General features: G+C 42.8%; 1 protein-coding gene across 9 annotated transcripts in view; it reads left to right on the top strand.

Moving 5' to 3' along the window:
- LOC310681635 (uncharacterized protein) overlaps positions 1-22679 on the top strand; it is a 192608-nt gene that overhangs the window by 82302 nt on the left and 87627 nt on the right. Inside the window, exon 4 of one of the 9 annotated variants that reach the window (XR_014513423.1) lies at positions 10907-11008. The exons of 7 other annotated variants lie outside the window; for them this stretch is intronic. The gene's annotated coding sequence lies outside the window, so the exon portion shown is untranslated. Of the gene's footprint in view, positions 1-10902; positions 11009-22679 lie in introns of those variants that run through there. One more of the 9 variants, XR_014513424.1, reaches the window with a different exon arrangement.

Raw genomic sequence — 22679 nt, 5'->3', positions numbered from 1 at the left:
AGGAAGCTTGATTAAATGGCAAGAAAGTTGTTGTTCATTTCCCAAATGCACAGGGAGATTCTGGAAGTAATATTCTATTTCCCACCCTAAATAATACAGCAGCTGCAAATGAGATCTACATTGTTATAAATGATCACTTTTGTCACCCATTAGGTGGCACACACGCAACTTTAATATAATTCAAACTGAGCGGCATAATTATTTGATGAAACCAATCTCCATTGCTTATCTCATCCCCTAATTATAATGTATTAGTTTTACTCGTGATTATGGCAGGATTAGTTTATCCAAGCAAGAAATCAATAATTCAAACCAATAATTAAATTTCATGAGAAAGTTCCATATAAACGGGGACACCATGGTTAGTCACTTGCTGTCTTTAGTTAATGTCTCTCCCTGGGTATGGGGCAACCATCAGAAAAAATATATAAATGAAGACAAGTGACTAATAAGTTACATCTGGGAAGTGGGCAAAGCAAAGTTCAAAAATCATGGAACATTCGGTATCTGTTAACATACTGTGCCTCTCCATCTCATGCCCCCACTCAGTTTTTGTAATGTGTGGCAGAGATGGCTCAGCGCTTGCAGTAGATCATGATTTGAGGTAAAAATAATAAACTAGGATTATAGGAAGCTGTCTCATACTAAGCCAAATTGCTGGTCCATCTAGTGCAGTGTTTCCCAACCTTGGGCCTCCAGCTTTTCTCGAACTACAATTCCCATCATCCCTGACCACTGGTCTTGCTAGCTGAGGATTATGGGAGTTGTAGTCCAAAAACAGCTGGAGGCCCAAGGTTGGGAAATGCTGATCTAGTGTGTTATAGTCTAGACTTACTCAGAGAAGCATCCCATGGTTTCAGGCAGCATTATTTCTCTGCTCTACTTGGAGATGTCAGAGACTCAACCTGGGACCTTACCCGTGCAAGGTAAACATTCTAGCACTGAGATACAAGCACTTAATGCAGGGGTTGCCAGCCTTTTTAGACCCATGGGCTCATTTGCAAATCCGAGAAATTGTCATGGTCCACCATACAGATACATAAAACCAGTGCTTTTTTTCTTTAAACAAAGTTTAGGGATACAGTGGTACCTCAGGTTAAGAACTTAATTCATTCTGGAGGTCTGTTCTTAACCTGAAACTGTTCTTAACCTGAGGTACCACTTTAGCTAATGGGGCCTCCCATTGCTGCCGTGCGATTTCTGTTCTCATCCTGAGGTAAAGTTCTCAAGCTGAGGTACTGTTTCTGGGTTAGTGGAGTCTGTAACCTGAAGCGTCTGTAACCTGAAGCGTCTGTAACCTGAGGTACCACTGTACTGTCATTTTGATTCAAGAAAATTACTGGGAAATGAAGCCACCATCAGAGGTGGTAACAATGAAACTGACCAATCACCATGCTAGATTCCAACTCCTACTTCACACATTAAACACTCGCTTCCGTCTGAGACTCAGGAAACACTGTGACAGGAAATGAGGCCGCCATCGGGGATAGCAATGGAACTGACGATTCATCATGCTAGAGAAGAAACTAAAAATCTTAATTTTTTTAGTTTCTTCTCCCCTTAGATTCACAAAATGTTTAAAGGGATGCGTACCCTTGTGTCCCCCCCCCAGGAAAAAAAAAGCAGTGCACACAACACAACCAAGCACACACCACAGCCTATTCTATGCCCTACAGCAAAAGACATATTTCAATTTCAGATGGAGGAAGAATGGAAAGGAATGGAAATGAAAATGGCCTTTCTGAGCATACTGCAGTTCATGTCAGTGTCACATCTTTTCATTCATACACCTGTTCCACCCTATCTTCACATTAATCTGTAACAACAACAACAACAACACAACTGAAACAGTCACATTTAAATATATAGTTACATTATTATGAAAGGAGCAAAAATATTTTATCTCTATGTGTGCATTTCTAATCATACTTTACATACACATTTTAGGGCATAAAGCATACTACTATATTTCCTTGAGCCAAGAACAATATATTGCCTGATTCATATATTGCGGACCCATTTGCAGTGATCTACCCCACACCCCAGGGAGCAAGGCTTGAGCCAAGAAAGGGGGGAAACTGAACAAGACAATGTTCTGGGGTTTAAAAATTTGCCACAACTGTATTGATTCCAGATGTAGGTTAGATTTGGCTTCAGCATTGGGTGTATATCCCTCACAACCCCCCTGGTGGAGGGCTATCACATGACAGGGCAAGCCTGGGATTTATGGGTCATCTGAAAGCTGCAAGTCTATACATATGACCCTCCTAAGCCACTGAAGGAAGCTTTATGGTCCATCTGCCACATGCCTTGACTTTTGGACAGAGACGTCCTACTAGACTCCTCTAATGGGGTACCTTTTAGAATTCCTGCTCCATGATTGCAGTCATGGGATTTTTGTCTATCACATGATGTTTTGACTCCACAGAGTGGGAAGTGACGGAGACAGGATGTTTGTGTTACTGTGTTCTGTGAAGTGGGACTGTTGTCCTTTGTTTGTGTGTGTGTGTTTTGCTATCTGATGCTAGAGAGAGAGAGCCATGTTGCAGTGCTCTCTGTGTTTATATGTAAATAAAGTAGATTAGCCAAAATGCTGAGTTGCTGAGGTCTGTTACGCATGTTGTGCAAACTCTGCGGATCCCTAAGTGTGCCGGTGTCAGTTGGCATCGGTTGCTGTGATGTTCGGGCTGAAGAAAGCTTTTGAAGCTCCTGAACGATTGACCAGGAGGGAGAGAAAGTGCCATTCGGGTATGTGTCTCTGCCAGGGTCCTACTCGAGTGTAGGCTGAACTCCTGACAGTACCCTGTTGCCGCACAGTTCTGGGAAAGGAGTGACACACCACTTCACACAAACACGGCATGTTGTTAGACTAGAAGGATTCCACCAACGTTGTGACTATTGCTGTGGGGAAGACAAAACCTCCAAACGGGGCCAATCTGTTGGGAGGAAAATTCATTCCCAGCTCTGAAAACCAGCACCCATTATTGAACCACAACAAAGCCAATGAACACAGTGCCCTAGAAGGAAAAGGTTAGCATACATAAACCAGCAACATCATTGAAGGGGGGGAGGGTACAGAGAGTTGTTTTTTGGCTGAACACAGTCCTTGGGGTCGGCCGCAGTCAGCCTTTATAGGGTCCCAGCCCTGGATTCAAATAAACCAATGGTGTGATAGCCCACCAATCTCCAACAGCAGGCCTGGGAATTCCCAATGGCTGGTTGCCTAGCCCTGACATTGCTCCCTAGGGGAAGGGGTCTGGCATGACAGGCTGCAACAGCCACAACAGCCGCTCATCCTGTGACTGGATAAGCAACCATTTTGGTTTGTTTAAAATTGTTTCATTGAAGTTTAATGTTGCTGTAACTCACCCCGGGACCTTATGGTGAAAGGTTGGACGGGAATTTCTTAAATAAATAAAATCAATAAGATGGTGGCTAGTTAGGCCCAAAGGACGGAAAAAGTATTTCTTGTGTTTTTCCCCTTTTCTGAAATTCTTTAAAGATAGGCTTGTGTTGCAGGTTTCTGTCTCACTGCATTCACAGGGTAATGCAATATTTACCATAACATGTCATTCTTATTGCAAGTATCTATGGAAACTAACTAAAATGGTAATATCAAAATTCTTTAGCATTACACATAGATACATACACACACAGAGAGAAAAATCATTTGGATTACTGAGAGGAAACTTCTAGCGCTTTAGGCTTTGGCACGGTAATTTAGAATTTAGAGAGAATTCTCTGCATGTTTTATTGAAATGCTCAGAACTGTCTGCCTTATTGTATGAAGACAAAAAAACTCCCAGGCACCTCTGAGACTACCCAGCCGTCTTACAACTGAATCTACAAAGCTATTGTAGTGATTGCAGAGTAAGCAGCAGTTTCATTGTTTTGTTGAAGCGCTCAGAACTGTTTTGTCTCCTGTCAGGGGCAATAGTTGAGCTCCGCCAGCGAGCGAGGCAGACTCGGCCCCTAGCCAAAAGTCTGGCGTGGAATTTAGGATGACTGGGACACTTGCTCCCAAGTGCAGCTTGGACAGAGACCCAAAATGGAGTACAAAGCTGTCAAAAGAATGCTAAATTGCATCAAGCTTTCTTGTCAGTTTTGCAACATTAAAGCATGTTTGCAAAATGGTATATGAAGATCTAGATGAAGCCAATAAAGTAAGCATTTACAAATAAACAGTGTCCTTATTTTCCAGGGACAGTCTTAAATTTACATATGCTGTACCGGTTTCTGATTTGATCCTGGAATGTCCTGCTTTTCCTTAGGACATCCCTATTTTCATCAAAGAAATGTTGGAGGGTATGGAATAGGACATCCCTATTTTCACTGGATAAATTTTGGAGGGTGTGGTACCTCAGGAGAAAATATTATTATTACTGCTGCTACTACTACTATGCATTATATCTATTCATCACTTTCCACACACACAAAAAGAGTCTCAAAGAGACTTACAACTTATGTTGTAGCATAACATTCATGTATGAGAATGGCATTAGAATAACATCCCCCAAAGTGCTCATCCATCATTGCCTGTAAAGAAGAAAAATCCTACCCACCCCACGACAAAATGAGCATCCCTCTTTAATTAGACCCTTCTTCCCACTTCTGTTCTCCTAAGTAACTTGGGGAGATAATGCCACTGTAGTATGTTAAACACTGAACTGTATCCATTTGGTGCACACACACACACACACACACAATTTTGTAGGCCACATCCTTTTTCAAGGGGGGGGGTATTCTCTTTCAGACAATGGCAAAATTCTGGGCCTAGGTGGTCTGTTTCAGAGGTTTTCAGCTGCCTCTGAAGTGAAACAGCTCTGCTTCCAAGCAGATCAAAGCAAAGCAGACTGATCTTGAAGCTTCAGATCTGATATATTTCTGAATCTCCCACAGGCAAGCTTTCCATACAAGGAAAACGTCGGGCAACAAGGAGAGAGAAAGGAGGAGGAGGTGTGCTGTTGTGATTGACAGATGTAGCTTCCAAACCGTAAGCTTCTACTTTTAACTTACAGCCATAGTTAGATGTTCCTAAAGAAGATGAGAGTGCCGTAGAGCTAAAAATCCTGAGAGCCTCACATCCACCCCTTTATTCAGAGGAGATATGATGGTTCGCTTAATTCTAATTAGCAGGTTTGGGCACTCTGCTCAGTGGCAAGCCTTCTTTATACAATAAAAAAGTATTGATCCCATTCTCTTGCTTCCGTTTGAAACCCAATGATCCATTTTACCTCTCAGCTGCCTCTCATATGTTTCCTGCTGCTGTTGGCTCACCACTGGGTACTAGACCCAGATAACTCAGGGTCCTAGCTCTCCTCTTCTCCACAATCTTTCTCCCTTGCTTCAGTCTCTTTTGGGAAAGTAGTTCCCATACCTCCTCCATTTGCCTTTTCTTCCTCTGTTAGGTGGGCCTGCTGTTTATGCTACCTGCCAAAGAGGTGGCTGGAATGTACTGTGGCGTTTGTCCTCCTAGGTGGGTCATAAGGAAAGGGTTAAATGAGTGGGAAGTGATTGGCCAGTGGGAACCCAAGGGGAGGAGTTAGAGTTGGAGTGTTTTGGGAGTCAGTTGGGAGTTGGAGAAGGAAGAGGGAGGATAAGTCTGTAGGTTGGTCTAGTTTTGATGTGAAAGAGTGAGAGAATCTGTTAGGAGGAGTCAGATAGACAGTTGGGATAATCAGTTAGAAGTTAATAGGAAGGTATAGGATAGAAACTAAGGATAAGAAACTGACAAGAAAAATTATCGGAAACTATAACCTTGTTCCTGCTTATAAAATAAACTTGATTATTTGTTTTAATGTTAACAACTGTCTGGACTCAGTGTGTACCTGAGAGAAACGGGTTGGTGGCAGCGGGGAAGTGATCATAGTAGTGGTACAGGGATCAATAGACCGTCAAACGTCCAGGGACCCTGTGTGATCGCCACATGCACCAACCAGCTGTGATGTATCACTTCCACAATGACCATGTTTACTTCCACTCAGGCTTATTGTGAGGTTTAGGTGTCAGTCTCCTCCTCATACATGGTGCTTTGTGAGGGACATCGGATGAACTTGTCAGAAACTGTTCGAGTGTTCTGCATCGCTCTTTGTGACAGCCTCTGTGGCAGGAAACAGCAATGCTCAGGGCTTCCAGGAATGACTTGTGGGCCACCAACAAGTGGGAGATGTCTGGTGTCCAGTTGCCACGTTTAGTGGGTGGTTGACACCAACTTCCCAAGGCAATATGGAATGTGGGTTTCCATTGAACCCTGGCAACCCGAGTCAAGGTCCCCCAGCACTTCCCCCCTAGAGGACAGGGCATCATTTTCCTGCTAAATGTGGCTTCCAAAAAAATTGCCCCTGTCTTTCTGGTGTTTAAATTCCACGAGCATGTTAGGTCACGATCCTATGGTTCTTTTGAGGGTGTCTGAGGGTCAGGCACAGGATTTTACATATTGCCAGAGGTATACCCTTAGAGAGAGGGGACCAAGCTTAGATTCACCTTCCCAGGCAGTACTGAAGGACACTATTCACCCTTGGCTGTTGACGCTTCTCTGGCAGAAAGGGAAGACTGTGTGTTTGATACTTCATAGGAGAAACTTTGGTTCTGCTGATTCCAAATTCTCCTGTTTTCTTGGTATGCACCCAACTGGAGAAAAAACCACAGTGGGAGGCTAACACCAACGCCTGCTTCTTGGGAGAAAAGCAATGACAAACCTAGACAGCATCTTAAAAAGCAGAGACATCACCTTACCAACAAAGGTCCGTATAGTTAAAGCTATGGTTTTCCCAGTAGTGATGTATGGAAGTGAGAGCTAGACCATAAAGAAGGCTGATCACCGAAGAATTGATGCTTTTGAATTATGGTGCTGGAGGAGACTCTTGAGAGTCCCATGGGCTGCAAGAAGATCAAACCTCTCCATTCTTAAGGAAATCAGCCCTGAGTGCTTACTGGAAGGACAGATCCTGAAGCTGAGACTCCAATACTTTGGCCACCTCATGAGAAGAGAAGACTCCCTGGAAAACCCCCTGATGTTGGGAAAGATGGAGGGCACATGGAGAAGGGGATGACAGAGGACGAGATGGTTGGATAGTGTTCTTGAAGCTACCAGCATGAGTTTGACCAAACTGCGGGAGTGGAAGACAGGAGGGCCTGGCATGCTCTGGTCCATGGGGTCACGAAGAGTCGGACACGACTAAACGACTAAACAACAACAAACAACAACTCCCCAGTCAGGGATGTAGAGTTCCATCAAATCTCCACATCCATCAAGTAGTCCTTGTCATGTCTTGGTGCAGGTGTAGTTATACAGGGAAATCTTTTATTTAATGCTGACGGAAGAAGGAGAATTGTGCCCTCTTCCAACTTTTGCCTGACAGATGCAAGTGTATCAAGGCTTTGGATCTGGTAGTTCATTCACCTTTGAGTCTTGCTCACTCAGCCTGCTATGATTTCCCTGTTAGCGAACGGAAAAGTGGGGCTGAAGTACGTAAACAAAATGTGAACTTTTATTATAAGACTCTGTCCTACAATTCCCCTCTCCACCGGAGAAGATGATAACCTTCATTTCCTGTTAGATACATAGCCAGAGGAACTGCTGGCAGCCTTAAGAGTGATCTCTCAATACACTGTGCAGACTTTCAGTCCTCGTCTTCCTTCCGTGTTGCTGAACAATCCTTTGGAACTGTAATGTATTGTGTGTAAACATTTATTTATTTTTACAAAATGTTACAGGAAATCTGTTTGCTTTTTTTTTCATTCACACCTGGAAAAAATGTATTTCAAAGAAAACTGTGTGGTGCTTACATGAGAAATGCTGGCAATAAAATTTGCAAATAAAATAAAATAAAATAACATCCCGCAAGAAACAACACCCACAAATGATTTCCATTTTGATTGCACCAGGTAGTTACTCACCTGGAGCACCCCCAGCAGAGACGCCTGCTTGGTATTCAGCTTTGTAATATGCTTTCAGAGGATTCTCATTGCATAATCTGTAGTGTGTGCTTTATATAATGCTGAGCCTGCGGCTTTTCCTGTGGCTTGAATGTTGATTTAGGAGAATAGATAGCACAAAGCATTACTATTAACAGCCTGGATCTGTTCAGTCATTCTTTGGAGGTTACGAAATGCCATGTGTTGCCTTTCATTTTTTATTTTAATTGATGGATTGAGATTTGGAACCATGGCACTGGGTCAGAGTTTCAAAGAAATCCGTTTCTCACAAAAGTTGCTTTGCAAAGAGGACCACAAAAGCCACCTGTGGGGGGGGGGGGGAGGATGAACAGCCCATATCAGATACTTTCAAAAAAAATCATTTCATTTATGAATCACTGCTTATGAAGCATCTTAAAGTGATCTACGGTATAATAGAAACATAGAAAACAATTACTTATAAAAACAATTAAAAGAACAACCATATTGCAATATTTGGAGAAATGCAAATTTCAAAGGATAGCTCTGTTTTTGTTGGCATATTGTTTGGGAAAACGTGAATTAGGTAGCCTCACCTTGAAATGTGAGCTGAGTCAAATGTCGCCATCGCTCTTAGTGTCACATCTGCTTGGTCCAGATGGACCAAGCATATCCTCTCCCCATCTCTAGGAAAACCTTTTCTTATGGAATATCCACTTCTCCCACCGTATCCAAAATTAACCTCGCAGGCATTCTTTATATCAGGGTTTCCCAAACTTGAATCTCCAGGTGTTTGGACTACAATTCCTGTCATCCCTGACCACTGGTGTTGCTAGCTAGGGATGATGGGAGTTGTAGTCCAAAACATCTGGAGACCCAAGTTTGGGAAACTCTGCTCTGTAGCAAGGCTCTGGCTTTGACGACTGGCAAACTAAGATGAATTCTAAACAAAGGAAATAATGGAAAAATGTATACACTGTCTATAAAAAAAAACATATGAAATGTCCTGCTGGATCAAACCAAAATCCTATCTAGCCCAGCATTCTGTTTGGGGTTTTTTGTTTTGTTTTAAATTTATTTGGTTTTTCAAATTAAATTTTACACTCACATGTCCAACTTACAACATAAATACAAGATTCCAAGGAATCTCCAGGGCTTCCCTCCTCCCCTTTGGGGGTCTTATTGTTAATCATTTCCTCCTGCATCTTTTGTGATAATCCAAAATCTTTTACCTCTCCATTGTGTCCAAAATTCATCATTAAACTAAAGGTGATATTCCAATCCTACTAACAATTTTAACTGTTTACAATGTTTTTTTTAAAGATAAGTTATAAATTTTCCCCATTCCTTATTAAATTTTTGGTCTTCCTGTTTTCTGGTTCTTCCGGTCATTTTGGCCATTTCGGCATAATTCATCAACTTTTCTGCCATTCTTCTCTGGTAGGGATTTTATCTTCCTTCCATCTCTGGACATCTGTGCAGTCTTAGACATAAATAGTCTTATCTGCTCCTTTGGGATTTTGGCACCTAGAATTCCTAAAAGGAAGGCTTTGAGTTTTTTAGAAAATATTTTAAACATTTTTTCAACTCATTATACAGTGGTACCTCAGGTTACATACGCTTCAGGTTACAGACTCCGCTAACCCAGAAATAGTGCTTCAGGTTAAGAACTTTGCTTCAGGATAAGAACAGAAATCGTGCAGTGGTGGTGCAGCGGCAGCAGGAGGCCCCATTAGCTAAAGTGGTGCTTCAGGTTAAGAACAGTTTTATGTTAAGAACGGACCTCCAGAACAAATTAAGTACTTAACCCGAGGTACCACTCTATATCATTTCCCAAAATTATTTTACTACCATACATTTCTACCACATATGATTAAAGGTGCCTTCTTTTCCCTTACATTTCCAGCATACATTTGACCCCATTTCATACATTTTTGCTAATTTACTAGGAGTTAAATACCAATGATACATCATCGTTCTGTTCTCACAGTGGCCAACATGATGCCTCTGGGAAGACCTGAAGCAGAAATGGATATCTGAGGCCCTTCTCTAGGTCTGTCCTCTGTGTGAGGTTTGGAGAGTGACAATGAAAAGACCCTTTTCAGTTGTTGCTCCCGACCTTGTTAGGATATTAATGTTCCGTTCCACCTTAAGAGGAACAGATGTGTGGATTGTTGTATGTTACGTGTCTGTTTACTTCCAGCACAGCCTGCTGGGAACTTCCATCGTGTATAGCATTTCCTTATGCTCTTTGCTTGGACATGAAGGGGAGCAGACATGTTTTTCCTTTGTCCCGATGCTGAATAAAATGCTTGGGCAGCCTCTCTCTGCCCTTCCGTTGCAAAGAGTTCTTATCTCTGCTGGTTTCGTGCCCAGCTTCTGACAGCTTCTGGAGCGTTGCAGATACATGCTGATCCAAGGACCGGAGTTCACCCGGCTGCTGGCCGGTGGTCTGGAGCCAGCTGGGGGGGCCTGCCAATTGCCCCCGTTTCCTTGGATGCATCCCAACAGACCTGTGCAACACTCTCCCCAGTGAGGTCCACCTAACACCTTCACTGACACCTTTTTTGGTACTGTCGATCAGAAGGTCGGCGGTTCGAATCCCTGCAATGGGGTGAGCTCCCGTTGCTCAGTCCCAGCTCCTGCCAACCTAGCAGTTCGAAAGCACGTCAAAGTGCAAGTAGATAAGTAGGTACCGCTCCGGCGGGAAGGTAAACGGCGTTTCTGTGCGCTGCTCTGGTTCACCAGAAGTGGCTAAGTCATGCTGGCCACATGACCCGGAAGCTGTAGCGAGATGAGTGCTGCAACCCCAGAGTTGTCCATGACTGGACCTAACGGTAAGGGTTCCCTTTACCTTTACCTAAAATTCGCCCCTTTCCCCATGCCTTTGAGGGACTGAGTTGATTGTGTTTTGTTGTTTGTGTGCTGCCAAGGCTTTCTGTCACATTTCGGTGAGGTTGTTTCAAATTATAACAATGTTAATGCTTTGTATTATTTTCTTTTAAGGTAGGATGAATCTATGTTTTTCTTTCTAAACATAAGTCACTTGGAGACCTCCCTGGGTAACAAGCAACCAATCAATCCAATAAAAAAACTGCTATCCCATTCACAATCTTGTCAGACTGTGAATGTAAAGCCCTCTTTTTCCCCATCAAACTGGAACGTTGAAAAGAATCAAATACAAACAGCTTCATTACCATTGGCTGTGAAAGAGGGGGGAGCATTTTTTAAAACACAGTCATAAACACTTATCAGCAGCTAGACAAATTCAGGGTTACAAGTACTTCATTAAAATAAATGTTTGAAAGTACGCAGAGAGATGACAGCACACAATGTAATATAAATATGTCCGTTATGCAGCAAACGTACAAACAAAAGGATAATTAAACACAGGAGCCATATGCCTGTACATGCAGAACAGTCTGTGCAAAACAATTTAGAGAAAATGCATTAAAGCTCTCAGCCTCTTTCTTAGGACATGGTGCTTAACCTAACGTGCTAGAGTTACCTGTTTGACGCTAAAGAGTCTTCTTATTTTATTCCTTGTTGTTGTTTTTTAATCAAACCATCTTCTGATTGCTTAGGAAAGACAACATTTATACAAGCATGTAATGAACAAAAAGTACTTGACTGCTAAAATAACATACCCCCCCCCCAACATTCCTCACATAGAAATAGGGACATTTCTCACTGCCCCACAACTGGCCTGCTGGCTGTCTAATCACCAGCAGGAAGGCTAACCAACCCCTGCCATTCACCAGATCACTGCTGGGCCTGTGGTGAATGGACTAGGAGATTTAACTAGGACTAGCACAAGTGGTGCTGTGGTCTAAACCACAGAGCCTAGGGCTTGCAGATGAGAAGGTTGGCGGTTCAAATCCCTGCAGCGGGGTGAGCTCCTGTTGTTCAGTCCCAGCTCCTGCCCACCTAGCAGTTCGAAAGCACATCAAGTGCAAGTAGATAAATAGGTACCACTCCAGCGGGAAGGTAAATGGCATTCTGGCTTCTGTCCCCACAAGAAGCGGCTTAGTCATGCTGGCCCCATGACCCAGAGGCTGTCTGCGGACAAATGCCGTCTCCCTCAGCCTACTGAGTGAGATGAGCACGCAACCCCAGAGTCATCTGCGACTGGACGTAATGGTCAGGGGTACCTTTACCTTTTCTTTAGAAAATCGGATCTACCTATGAAGAAATGGCCCCAGGGCTCTGGTTGTTGGCGTCCATCTGTCTCAAGAGGCAGTGGAGTATGCCTCTGGTGGTGAAATCAAACCACTTTGTGCACAGCACCAAAGTGACCTCTCAGGGTACAAGCCTGGGCAATGTGTTTGGAAGCTCTGGGCTGCTCAGACAATATGGAAGGCAGAACAATATGTCTGGCAACAACTTGGCTACAGGCTACAATATGTCTGGCAACAACTTGGCTACAACTTGGCTCAAAGGAGATGAACAAGGCATCATCCAACCATCTTAGGGGCTCCACGCCAGATTTGGGTAGGGTTTACTCCTTAGCCCTGGCATAGGCAAACTCGGCCCTCCAGGTGTTTTTGGCCTACAACTCCCATGATCCCTAGCTGACAGGACCAGTAGTCAGGGATGGTGGGAATTGTAGTCTCAAAACATCTGGAAGGCCGAGTTTGCCTATGCCTGCCTTAGCCTTTCCTTCTCCCATAGATACTTCACAAGACAGCAGTGGTTTTCCTTCTCCTAGATGGGCTACCTTCCCAGGTTGATGAGCCCCATCTGCCCTTCCCTTCCCTCTACAGCACATACAGAAACTGCCTTCTTGACCGTTGGACCCACTATTGGCCTCGTCCATTCAATCCGCTGGAGCCTGTCTTTGCATGCAAGGGAAGTCTCTAACTCATTGAGGGTTTGAGACCCATTGGCTACCCTCACCTGGTGTAGTCAGCCCATTGAAGCCATTTCCAGGGTGTGGTCATTGTCACACTCTGACAGCTTCTAGGAACCACAGGTGTGAGCTGAGTGTGGTGTGGGGACTAAATTTGGACAAACTACTGCAGAAGGAGCACAATATGTCCCCCATCAGAGGTACTACCCTCTTCTAACGCACTATATAATCCCACTAGGGCAGGCATAAGCAGACTCGGCCCTCCAGATATTTTGGGACTATAATTCTCATCATCCCTGACCACTGGTCCTGTTAGCTAGGGATCATGGGAGTTTTACTGTAGTCCCAAAATATCTGGGGGGCCGAGTTTGCCTATGCCTGCACTAGGAATTATACCACGATATAGTCAATTTCCCTGTCGTAAATCACTTTACTGGAATGCCACTGTTTATTCACTTATTCACTGTTTCTAATGCAGAGATTCTATATTACTAAATTAATCTGTAATACATCACATTCAGCCTCAGCACACACTGTTGCAAAGCTATATAGAAATAATATTCTATACCTAGACTAACTTGCCTAATTTTTTGGGAGGTGACAACCATGGATTTTGCCTCTGGTGAAGGTTAAACACCGGTTTGCAAAAGTGTACTTAACTCATTATGTGCAAAATCCTGTCCAAGTCCATTCAGGTTTAAGTCCCATTTACTTCCATGGAATGGTTAGGCATATATTTGTGTCTTGTCCATGGAAATCAATGGAACTTAGATAGGTTTATCTTGGGCTGGAGGACTGTACCTATTTGCACAGCACCCTTGCTCAAATGAAGACATGTGAGGGCCCTTTGGATTTTCTGCCAGGCACAACAATATCTTCAGCGATTACATGTGAGGAGAAAGAGTTATTGGGAGAGCTTTTTTCCCCCAGCTGCAGCTCACCGGAACTCAGTTCTGATACCTCTCAGGTGGGCACCATTGCCTTTATAAGAGAACAAGGGAGGTGTTCATGGTGAGTTCCGGCACCTCTTTTTCTAGAAGAATAGTACTGGTTGTTGGAGATCTGTATTAGTAAAGAAATGACCTAAAATAATGTACAACTTTCACATCAAAAAGGCGGTAAAGGTTCATTTTCATAGAAATGTGTTTTCTTCTGTGGTGGTGATTTCAAATGGTACATGTTCCATACACTTCTTATCTGAAGTGATACAATGAAACCCTATAGTTGCCTTTACTCTACATTTTTTAAAGTGTTGTAAAACTATCTGATGCATAGACAAACACCTAGAAATAAAAGTAATTTAGATATGGAAGGGCATAAAAAGGGGAGGGGGAACTGCACTTTGATTATTACAAAAACTGTCTGCATTAAGACAAGGTTATAAATGACACGATCTTTTATAATTTCCTCTGCTGTGGTCAGTATGTTCAGTTCCAGTCTCTTGTAATACTTCTAAAGTTCAGATATAATTGATATGTAGGTTGGTGTGTTTCAGATGCAGGCAAATCATTTTGTGAAAACAGTTTGACACATAAATCATGGAAGGTTTTTAAAAAAGAGTGTTTATTTCATCATTTAATGGACTTTCCCCATATAATCTGATTGTTTTACTGTTATTTTTGAGGAAAATCCTCCCTTATATATGGCTTCTGTGAAGGTGATTATAAATATGCTAGCTCTCTAGGATGGCTTGTGAATGTATTGAAATCCATCTCTTTATCATCCCACTTACACTGCTTCTCCTGTCAGGATAGATCTACTTTGTACAAAATATGCAGAGTTGCTCTAAAAATGGCCCCTTTCCGTAATATCTAGTTCAACCCACCCCACAACCTGACACCATTATAACATGCATTTCTCTGCCCTCCCGGTGACAGTGGGGGGTGGAGACAAATGTCAGCATGATATCTGGAAGAGGAATAAGTTGAAATAAACATTAGTGTGGGAGAGAAGATTCATTCCAGGGCTGCCATTTAATCTGAGGAGCAAGGAGTGCTGTTGTGCAGTCTTTGTAACATTTGAGCCTTTGTCAATCTTGCTTTTCGCTCATTTCTCTTTTCTCCCTAGCTCCACCTCTCTTTGAAACTTCTGACTGAATTATTCCTATCTCACAATGAGCTTGGTTGCTGCTGAAAGTGGTTATGATGTCACAAATGGCCTTATAAGCATTTGGTCACATGCTTGGCAGTGATGGGAAAACCTTTGACGGTGAATTCTGAGGTCAATGAGGAATCTATGCAAAATCGAAACACAAGTACAGTGGTACCTCGGGTTAAAAACTTAATTCATTCTGGAGGTCTGTTCTTAACCTGAAACTGTTCTTAACCTGAGGTACCACTTTAGCTAATGGGGCCTCCCACTACCGCTACACAATTTCTGTTCTCATCCTGAAGCAAAGTTCTTAACCTGAGGTACTATTTCTGGGTTAGCGGAGTCTGTAACCTGAATCGTCTGTAACCCGAGGTACCACTGTAACATATGGCTTAAATAGCACAGGCTTCTGGATAGCATGAAGTTGGTTTAGTAGTTTCAAATCCTTCTGAAGGATGGAAGAATAAAGTTAAAGTATGCACAAATTAATGCTTGATAGGCTATTCAAGAGTGTCAGAGAAATATGTAGGGTGCATCTTTTTAGGTAACAAAGTTGCATTTGAATAGAGTTTCTCCATATGCTTTCAAAGTAGCATAAATTCTGTGCTCCTTTTTTTAAGAACAGAAGCTTTGTGTTGTATTAACATCTAGTGGAAAGAAAACATGCAGATCCACAAACATTAACAATAGTGATACAAACAGAAGGACATTTTGTATTCTTTGCACAGTTTCATCATACCCTCATTTCCAAGTGAGTTATGTGTTCAGCTGGGCAGATAAAATGCTGCATATTAACAACTATCCACTAACTGGTCAATTAATGTTCAACAGTAGTCAGTGGGGGGGGGGGGGGAATAAAAATAAAAATCAGTAGTACACACGCGCACACACACACACACACAAATATTCATACTCCCTTCTTCCCCAACAATTAGGCTTGAACGGAGGCTTCTATTGGTGTCAGTGGAAAGCTGTTTTTGAGTCTTATTGCCTGTATGTTTAATATTCAGCCTCAATATTCAGCATGAAGGGGTTAAGACCAGAGAGCAAACTGTCCTGCCAGACTTAGATAGGTCACACCTCCTCACCTTGGGATGGGCAGCTACCAAACTCTTTGTTTTCCCACTTTCCCCCATTTTTTTACCATGTGAATCCTTCCAGTAAAGAGGTCTAAGCTGGACACTCCAAGCTTAGACTATATGGCCTACGCAAGCTATCTTTGTCTTTCAATACAAATAATTTAGAAACACTTACCTTTTGGGAACATGCCTAAGTTTTGCCGTCTTTCTTTTCTTGCTGCTGTATTGAAAAGCACATGAATCTGACCTTTGAAGTGTTTGTAAGTAAACCAATTTTAACTTACCAAATGTGTGTGGAGCTTTGGAAGCAACTTAGAAGGGGCTATTTTAAATGTTTTGTCATGAAATTCTACTCAATATTGATCCAGAGTAGATTCCAATGTATAGTTAGCAGAGTAACAATTTAAACAGGTTGTAGGATTCCCAAAATTAGACCAGAGACAATATTTCATTCAGCAGAGTTTTACTGCTACTGAAGGCAAATGAGCATAATGGTCACAAATCCAATACATTCAGGATTGGCACTGACCATAAGAAATCCAGTTGCAGCAGACTTAACTTAAACTTACAATAACTTATAATAAATCTATACCTTAATGCTACAGTAGAACCTCTACTTACAAACGCCTCAGGTTACAAACACTTCAGGTTAAAAACTCTGCTAACCTGGAAATGTTACCTCGAGTTGAGAACTTTGTCCCAGGATGAGAATGGAAATCATGTACCAGCGGTGCAACAGCAGCAAGAGGCCCCATTAGCGAAAGGACACCTCTAGTTAAGAATGGTTTCAGGTTAAGAACGGACCTCCAGACCTAATTAAGTTTGTAACTAGAGGTACCACTGTATAGCATACTATGTACAGAACACCACACCAGAAGGAAGAGAGACAGAAAGAGAAACTCAGGTTCCTTCTGACCCTACTTTTATAGTCAGCATGACCTTGACAGAAGAGATAACAGAACCAGTTTAAGCCAGCTCTACTCAGCTTCTCTGAAGGAATAACCGAAACATCATGAACCTTCTGCTTGTTTCTTTCACACAGAGAAGCTTCCAGAACCCTCTTGAATTAAGTCAAATAGGAAAGATGTACATACCAAAGCAATACTTTCCGTATGAAGAAATGCAAACTGACATGTATAACAGTCTATATTTCCATACTTTACTTTGGTGCATTTTTTGTGATTTCAAATCTGTGTTCGGGATTTCTCACCAAAGAGTGCTTTCCCCAACCTGGATCTAGGCATCCAGGGAATTCTTTTATTTTACCATATCTGGTATTTTTCAACAAAATATAAAAAACCAGCATGGTGTGAATGTGATCTTCTTGGGGAATGCATTCACGGAGATTGAAATTCCTGAAAGCCTGTTTGAACAAGAAGGTCCTCATCTGTGGGTAGAGGGACAACAAGAAAGGAGCCAGTCTAGCTTCTCCAGATAGGGAGTTGCAGTCTGGGAGCAGCCACTGACAAGCAAATGAACAAACTCTTTGGAGTCTGGGGTAGAATCTCTTTCACTGCCTGAATGCCTACACCATAACCAGTTTCCCCAGGAATTTCCACAACTGATTTTAGTTTGTTTCTCAGACAGCCATTCTGTGCTTCTCGGTTGTCGCAGCAAACCAAACAATAAACAGCCATATTTCTAGGCTGGCAGCTGATTAATAAAGTAAGATGCTTCCTGAATAATTTGGGCAGTAGGGACAGGGGAGGGGGAAATTGCACAATATTATCTGTGAGCTGTGAGTCTATATCTTTGTTTCATTCTGCTGTGTTTTGATTGTACTTAGGAGTGTAAGTAGAGTTTCTGTACTGTGCTGTGTGAGGACTAAAAATGGAAGGTGTGGAAAGAAAAATGCAATCAGGCAAGGAAGATTAATTACTCCAGCTCGCACACTCAAATGATTTTCAAAAATCGTGGGACTCTTTCTGCCTCCACGTCATGAATATTAAATATGAGAAGCTACAGCCCTGGTATGTTACATCACTGCACCTCAGAAGTTCAACACTGCATTAAGATTTCTATTCTTGAACACACTGCTGTGAAACCTGGTTGCATAACAGCACACTATTTTTCTCATATATTAGCACATGGCAGGAGAAATGAGACTCAATGTGAGTTTTTTCCAGGAAGAAAGGGACGTGATTGCAAGGACTTATGCATTCTGTAAATAACTGAGTTGGGAGTGGGTGGGGATGTACTGTATTTTTTGCTCTATAAAACTCACTTTTTCCCTCCTAAAAAGTAAGGGGAAATGTGTGTGCGTCTTATGGAGCGAATGCAGGCTGCACAGCTATCCCAGAAGCCAGAACAGCAAGAGGGATTGCTGCTTTCACTGCGCAGCGATCCCTCTTGCTGTTCTGGCTTCTGAGATTCAGAATGTTTTTTTTTCTTGTTTTCCTCCTCCAAAAACTAGGTGCGTCTTGTGGTCTGGTGCATCTTATAGAGTGAAAAATACGGTATTTGGCCAACCTTATCAGTGGCACACTCCTCTGATTATGCTACACAGTAGCTCAATTGAACTCATGAAAGTGACCTTCACATGCATGTAACTACACAAATTTGAGGACTTCTAATGCAGATGGGAACCCAGATTGTGTGACGTTCTCCAACATTGCATTCTATAGTATTTCTTCTTCTGCAAGGAGGTAGAGTGTCTGATACTAAACTCTGTACCTCTCCCCGCTCTCCGTATCTCAGAAAGTTGCCTTTTCACCTCCTTCTGCTTTCGCCTGTTTATTCCACCACTGCAGTGGACCTCACCTCCCTCCAATTTTCCAGAGTTTTAGAGGGGGGAGGAGAGAAAGCTAGAGTCCTGTAACACGAGTAGAAATCTGTTCCATTCACAGACAGCATTGATGCAACCCTGTATTTTTAGTCCATCCTTCATTGCATAAACCATGGGCAGGTTATCATAACAATTTCAGATAGTTCAGAACTGAAAAAAATATATAGTATTAGAACTCAGGTCTTATCCAGACTTGCCTTTTGTTCCACACTTTCCAGTCCACACTTAAAAGCTCCATTTCTGAGCAAGGGCATAGCGGGGAAAGTGTTGGGGGGGGGGCTGTGGCCCCAGGCCCACAATTTTTGAGTGGGCACAGACCACGTGCCCCCCTGCAAACAACCCCAGTGCAGCCTGGCCCAGCTCAGTGTCCTCGCTGCCCACCAAGGTCCATGCCAGCTGGCCAAGCTCCCCTCTGAATGGGTGGCCAGGTGGCTCAGCATGGCCCCACTTCACTCCAGTGGGTTTGCTCCAGTGGCATCAGCTGTGAGGGCAAAGCTGGTGCCACCCTGCCCAGCACATGCACGCTCCCAGCCAGGCGCACACCTGTGTGCCTGTCCTGGGTTCAGGAAACCAACAGAATGCCACTGTGTCCGAGCATTATTTTCCCCTTACCCCAGAGCTTTCCCCACAAAAATCCTCTCTTTAGCACTCAGTCAGAGCAAACATCAGTTCGGGTTTCCCATGGGTTGCTGTTTGCTTTGATTGAGCTTTAAAGAGTGGGTTTTCACAGGGAAAGATCTGGAGCAAAAGGGGGGAGCGCTCGGACAAGGAGGTTTAAAGGACGGACTGTGCCTGGAAAGAGTAGAGGAAAGATAAGTGTAGATAAGCCCTCAGTGATAAAACACCCCACCCATCCCTAGAATTGCAGGGATAATCTGGTGAACCGGGTTCGCTTCCCCGCTCCTCCACATGCAGCTGCTGGGTGACCTTGGGCTAGTCACACTTCTCTGAAGTCTCTCAGCCTCACTCACCTCACAGAGTGTTTGTTGAGGGAGAGAAAGGGAAAGGAGATTGTTGGCCGCTTTGAGACTCCTTAAGGGGAGTGAAAGGTGGGATATCGTCCCTACTCTTCTTCTTCTGTCTTATTGGTCATTATGGGTCAAACTGAAGAGTTTGAATCCTGATTTGCCCAGAAGAGTGGGAGAGGCTGCAGAGGTCTGCATGATTGGCACTTAGGGACCGTTGTTGTTTCCTGGATTACTGGCTCCGCTTTCGCACTGCAACTTTGAAAGGGGGAATCTCTGGAGTTGGCAGGAGCACTGACATCAGGCTTTTCTTTGTCAGGCCTGTGCAGCTGTACACAATAAATAGCACTTGGCTGTTCATTTATCAAGGAGACAGTTTTGCGACTGACAGTGTTTCCAAGCTGGCTAATGCATGCTTGTTATCACAAAGGGTAACCCTGCAATTATGTAGGAGTGAACATAACACTGAATATCTTAGCTCGCTCTTTCTTCAGAAGTAAGGAAAAAGCTGCAAGCTTTTGTGCATTTCCCTAGGAGCTGGATTTAGGGGAGCATGACTGATTCAGTCATACTGCACTCAGGGGCGCTGTAGGGAACACCACAATTATTATTTAGACTGGAGTACAAGAGGCGAAAGGGGGGGGGACACACAAATTTTGGTGATGCTCAGGGCATATTTGAGATCCCAAGGTCCACCACTGTTCCATTAAATGCACTTACTTCTAAATAAATATAGTTGCATTAGAAGGTGCTGTTAGTGTGTAATGGAGAGGAACTTTAAACATACAGTTTCAAATGCTTTCTAATGCAGAAAGCACATTGAGTTTATCCAAATTTCACAATTTGGATATTTGACCTAATAATGGAATGTCAAGGACATAGCCGGGATTCTGCCCTCGCGAACAATGTCTGGGCGTAAAATTGCTTAATGTCTAGGAAAATCCGGGTGTTTGGCAGCCCATGTAGGAATTGTAGAATTTTGTGAATTTCCTTTAAAAGCTCAACAACTTTTCTTTCTGGATTTTCACTTTTTGAAATATGGCAATATTACATTCAAGTGGGTTTGGATGAAAGTAAGGTGGGAAACTAGTTGAACGGAATATGGTCATTGGACATGGCACTCTCAATGCCATGGAGGGCTTGTGGGACATGCTATATCATAGATTCTGAATTGTATGCCTGCTTTCTTTTCCATTGTTCAGCAGATTGGAGGCAAACCAATACCAAAGCATGGGAACTGAACATGTATTGTAAAGGTAATGGTAAAGGGACCCCTGACTGTTAAGTCCAGTCACAGACGACTCTGGGTTTGCAGCACTCATCTCGCTTTACTGGCCGAGGGAGCTGGTGTTTGTCCACAGATAGCTTCTGGGTCATGACTAAGCCGCTTCTGGCGAAACCAGAGCAGTGCACGGAAACACCTTTTACCTTCCCGCCAGAGCGGTACCTATTTATCTACTTGCACTTTGACGTGCTTTTGAACTGCTAGGTTGGCAGGAGCTGGGACCAAGCAATGGGAGCTCACCCCGTTGCAGGGATTCAAACTGCCGACATTCCGATCGGCAAGCCCTAGGCTCAGTGGTTTAGACCACAGTGCCACCTGCATCCCAGTGCATGCTAGGGAGACACTAATTAATAATGTGGACTTCACTCATAATATTATTTATCCCATATCTTCTTGGTAACAAGCAGCTGAATGTGTAGACTGCAATGCATTGCATATGAGGTGATGAAAGACTCTCTCTCGTGTGATATCTGAGATGGATCATGCATTCATGTAAGTCATCCAATGATGTTACATTCACTGCAAGTGAAGATATCTAAAGATATCATCACCCAATTTGGTGTGACAATTCCAGCAAGTGCCACTTGGGATGCCTCTGAAGATATTGTCACCTAACTCTGCATTGGGTTCCCGAGGGGGAAGCAACAATCTTCATCTATGTTTGGATTTGAGGTTCTATGTTCAGTTAAGATGGCAGACCAAATATACCATAATTAAGCTCTAGCATCCACCCTCCAACACTAAAAAAGAAATCATTTGTCCTGATCAGGTGTTTCCTGGGTCAGGTCAAAGTCCTGTGTGTGTGTGCATGTGTTGTGTGTGGGAACAGTCCAGAAACTCACAAATTACACTATCTATATTATATAAAAATTACTTTTCCTTCTTTCTTTCTTTCTTTCTTTCTTTCTTGTTTTTGTTTGTTTGTTTTTGTTTCTTTGGATTCCTGGGCAGCACCAGCAACTCGTCATCATTCATTCATTCACTCATTCACTCATGAATGAATAAATAAATAAATAAATAAATAACACGTACACTTGTGACATTTGGCCTAAGTTAGATGGCTTCATTTCTCATGATGCAGAATGTAGCTCAAGACCCAGTAATGCATTTTGTCAACAGTCGTGACTCTTTCCTGCTTCTCACATATATAAAGATTGAGCGGGTCATTAATCATCATCAGCAAGTCATTCACCTACATCATTTCTTATTTACAAGATTGTGGCATTTTTTCGGGAGGGGAGGTTGCGCCATTAATACTTTGTATTCTTTGATAAGCATAAAGATTGTACCTCAAACTGGTTCAGTAATGACCTTTGAAGGTAAAAGCAACCAAAATGCACTACAGTCCTCATAGGTCGCTCAGTGATTTACTTAGACAAATCAAACTCGGAGAGATAATTTTTCTTCATTGGGCTCTTTGGTTTATCCAGTTATCCTTTGCTCATTAATAGATAATAAACATGGTTGCCATTTTGTATAGGCTACGCAAAGATCCATCCAAAACCAAACAGTACAAAAGCAAGTACCTTTCTTAATTATTAAGGTTTTTCATAGCAGTTTTTGGTTTCCTTTTGGAATTCTTGAATTTATAGGAAAGTGGGAAGATTGTTGCTGGATCAGATAAAAAGGCCCAGTATCCTGTTGATAAAGTGGATATACTGGATAGATGCCCATGAGAAGCTCATAAGCAGGACTTAAGCACAACTTCACTCTTCCAATTTATGCTTCC

Source organism: Podarcis tiliguerta (genome assembly GCF_965153285.1).
Source record: "Podarcis tiliguerta genome assembly, chromosome: 7".
Taxonomy (NCBI): Eukaryota; Metazoa; Chordata; class Lepidosauria; order Squamata; family Lacertidae; genus Podarcis; species Podarcis tiliguerta.
This window is presented reverse-complemented; position numbering and strand designations above follow the sequence as displayed.